This window comes from Dioscorea cayenensis, unplaced genomic scaffold (assembly GCF_009730915.1).
Source record: "Dioscorea cayenensis subsp. rotundata cultivar TDr96_F1 unplaced genomic scaffold, TDr96_F1_v2_PseudoChromosome.rev07_lg8_w22 25.fasta BLBR01000951.1, whole genome shotgun sequence".
Lineage (NCBI taxonomy): Eukaryota > Viridiplantae > Streptophyta > Magnoliopsida > Dioscoreales > Dioscoreaceae > Dioscorea > Dioscorea cayenensis.
In genome coordinates this window covers 1-3,892 of record NW_024087342.1, presented here as the reverse complement: position 1 = coordinate 3,892, position 3,892 = coordinate 1, and the positions used below count along the sequence as shown (strand labels likewise).

The 3,892-nt window shown below is 42.7% G+C and overlaps 1 long non-coding RNA gene across 1 annotated transcript; it reads right to left on the bottom strand.

Moving 5' to 3' along the window:
- Positions 1-1,470: 1,470 nt before the first annotated feature.
- Positions 1,471-3,220, bottom strand: LOC120255341. The gene is made up of 3 exons (XR_005534981.1): positions 3,140-3,220; positions 2,037-2,098; positions 1,471-1,494 (listed from the first exon to the last, which is right to left on the bottom strand). It is a non-coding gene; the product is annotated as an uncharacterized LOC120255341 (long non-coding RNA).
- Positions 3,221-3,892: the final 672 nt, after the last annotated feature.

Sequence of the window (3,892 nt, the reverse complement as noted above, 5' to 3'; positions counted from 1 at the left end):
CCTGAGCAATAAAGTGGTCCCTCTTGCCACACCGATAACATGCTCGCTGCTTTGGCAGACACTACTGCACAGGGTATGACGTCCTCCATATGTAGGACACTAAACGTCCTGAGCCACGCTGCCGGAAGATCCTCTGCCACTGAGCACGATGATGAGCACGGGGTCTGGCAGCATGCGGTGCTGACCGTACTCTCCTCTAGTATTCCCTGAGCTACTCCCGGAAGATTGACTCTTCTGAGGGTTATGGCGGTGCCGCGGGTGCTCATGTCTAGCCTGATCCTGCGTCTCCTTCCAGATGATCTCCAGGTTCTTAGCAATATCGATAATCTCGATGATCGTCTTGTCCGAGGGAATGGTGCGATGGCCCGCCTGATGTGGGCCCTCAAGCCATCTATGAAAAGCCTAGATCTGGTGCTCTCATCTGACACTAAGGTCGAAGCAAACTGCGATAGCCTATCGAACTCGGACTCATAATCTCCGACACTCAAGGATCCCTGTTTCAGATTCAGGAATTGCCTTTCCATCTGTACTCGTTGGCTCATCGGAAAATACTTGGTGTTGAAAGCTTCCTTGAATTGTTTCCAAGTCCTGAAAGAACTCTCCCCTTTGAGGCGTAGTTCGTTCTCATACCACCGAGCTGCACTGTCCCGTAACATGATAGTGGCCAACCGACCTTGTCCACTGCTGGGCATTGTATAGATCGGAAGGTCCTCTCCATCACGCTAATCCAATAGTCGACTCATTGTCGGATCGAGTGGCCCACGAAGCTGTGGTGGTGCACGTCGTTCAAACTCGGCGGTGAAGTCTCGGCCACCTCACGAAATATCTGCAGCGGACGGCGCGCAGCAACAACATCACCTCCCTCATGATGCTGGGTCATGGAAGCAGTCTGGTTCCCCTCTTGCCGCACTTCCTCATCGGTCGATAAGGAGCCTCTTGTTCTTCCTGCATGGGTTCCGGGGGTGGGCTTGCAGGCCCTCTGCGAGGTCGCCCTCTACCCCTATGCATACTCCTGCAGTTTAAAAGACAAACGACGCTTTAGAACAGGTTACACTACCCAGACCCACTCTCAGAAAGAACACTCAAAGAATGACATAATTTAAATCAGTAGGGTGACATCTAACAATTTCTCTGATACCACTTCAATGCATCACGCCCATGTACAGTCGGGCCCAGCGGACGGATCGGCACGCATCCAATGGGGATTTGGGCCCCATGGGTGCAAGGCCTCGACTAAAAACCCCAGTCGAGTCAACCCTAACAAGCGAGATATGAATAAAACACAAAAAGCACAAATAGGATCTGGAAATTTAAAAATACTACAAGTACGGACTTTGCATGACCCTCTACGAATACAAATACAACCCAGATTCACAAATTACAAATACAATCGGAATACAAGTCTTACACTCACTAGCGGGTAATAACGGAGATCACGATACTTATGCAGACAATACGACTCTCGACACCCCCGGACCTAAACTTGATCTTCTCCTGCAGCAGAATACAAAGTGCATGAGCCACAAGGGCCCGTGGGATCGCGAGATAAACAACGGTATAGCGGATATTGCGAGAATAATAGCTCATGCTTCATCACGAATACTGAAAAATACGCAAAAATCTTTGGAATAATCCAAAAACCACGAAAAACACGCAAATACATCTCCATGGCTAATAGCAATCAACGACGCAGTGGATCTTCGACTATGAAGTCGAGCGAGCGAGCGAGCAGAATATCAGCGGTCGTAGCCGGGATCTTCGACCGCGATCGGGGGTAGCGCTACTACGGAAAAACATGTGCACATGGCTAGGGACTTACTCCTCCCTAGTGGGCGAGCGAAAATGGAGATGTACTAAAAAACCGCGAAAAATACTGAATACTGAGACGGAGGAATTTTACGAATAAATAGTGCAAATAAGAAAATAAATAAATAAACATAAATACCACTCAAATAAATAAATAGACAAAATTATTAAACAATGCAATAATTAAATAATAATTATTGCTAAATCTGGAATACGAGTCGAGAGCCTACCTGGCTCTGAGCTACAGAGTTGGGTTCACCAAGTCCCGCGAGCTAAGACTCGCTACAATAATCTAACCCAACAAAATAAACTACACTCAGGAATAATTCTCGGGCTGGGCCTAACTTAACTATTGCCCAAGCTTTACATAATAGGAATTAAACAACAAACTTCTAATCACCAAGGGATAAATAATAACCATAAATCAAGCCATGATCAAAACAACCATGAGTATAAAAGTATTCACATGAAAATAACAATAACATGAATGATTAAAGACAATATCATGCTTATATAACAAAATGTTAATAAATAACAATTAACTTATAACATGGTCGCACACTCACACTTTCAAGTTTATTAACATGAAAAGCGTATCTCTAAAAATAATTTAGAGCATGAATGTTAGTTTACGAGGTTCAAGTTTACATGATGCATATAAAAATATCATAACTAAACTAAAGAAATTCTTTGGTTTCATATAAATTAATAGCAAGAAAAAAATATACGAGATAATGCATTCTAAAAGAAATTCAATATCCACTAAACCAAACATGCTTACGGGTTGTATGTAAAAAAACTAAGTCGAGATGTCATGCTTGATATAAAAAATAATAACATGATAAAAGCAATTAAAGTGTGGAAAAATTTTTAGAAAATCAGATCTTAAAAATTATTAAGCTCTTAGCACACTTCTAAAAATCTCATGCTTACTGAGCTTTAGAACACAAATATAGGCTAACTAAAAGGTTATATGCTCAAACTTACAAAAACAAGGAAAATAAATAGAATCATAACATAACAAGGGTTTCGAGGTTCACATCAAGCTCAAAGTCACGAGCATACACACATAGAGCTAATAACTTAAATTACAAAGGCATGCTACACATAATAACCCATGATGATAAAAACACATTCCATCACCGGAAGGACAACTCGGACAAATTCTCGGACTCAACATTTTCAAAGAATTAAACAAAGCTTTCACAACACAAGGATCAAGCTCAAAAAAATGGAGAGTAAATAAGAACTAAGGTTGCAAGGCTTAGGCATGAATCCGAGGATTTCTATAGGAGCAAGGCCTATTAAACAAACAACCACAAGGATTACCTACCTTTAATCTCTCCGAGGATCCGCGGTGAAGAGAATCTCCCTCCAACTCCAAGCTTTAAGAGAAGAAAAAGCTGGAATTTCGACCTCTGAAGATGCCCATCGACAAAGCAAAGCAAAGCTGCTCCCCTTAAAAAACTAAACAAAACACCACAAACCAATAATTCACTCATCAAGATCCGGTTTTTAAGGGCAAAGAGACAAACAATGGGGGCCCGCTCACCCATGACTCGATCAACCGATCAAAGATGAAGAAAAAAGAAATTTTACAAACCTTACAATCATCATCATCCTCCACAAACACTTTACAACTCCCTGAACACCTCCCACACAACACAAACCTCACTTTTCATCCAAAACTTTCCATGGCCGTCTTTTCACTTTTCATCCAAACACTCATCCCCTCCACAACATGTCACTTTTCATCCAAACACTCATCCAACACATCATCATCATCCGCATCACTAACACATTAACTCAATAAATCCCCAGAAAAAAATCCAAGGAACAAATAATGGAAAAGAAAACCTACAAACCATGGAAACTCAAAGACTTTGATCACCTTCACAAAAGAACTAATTGATCATCACCAACACTCACACAAGGCTCCAACCCCCTACGCCACCGATGATCATCGTCTCCGGGCCTTAACCACGGTGGACCTCACGGACATCACCCACACTCGCATTCCTCACCGAGCACCTCACGTGCATCACCCACTGCAGTCTTCTCGAGCACCTCACGACATCGCTGGTCC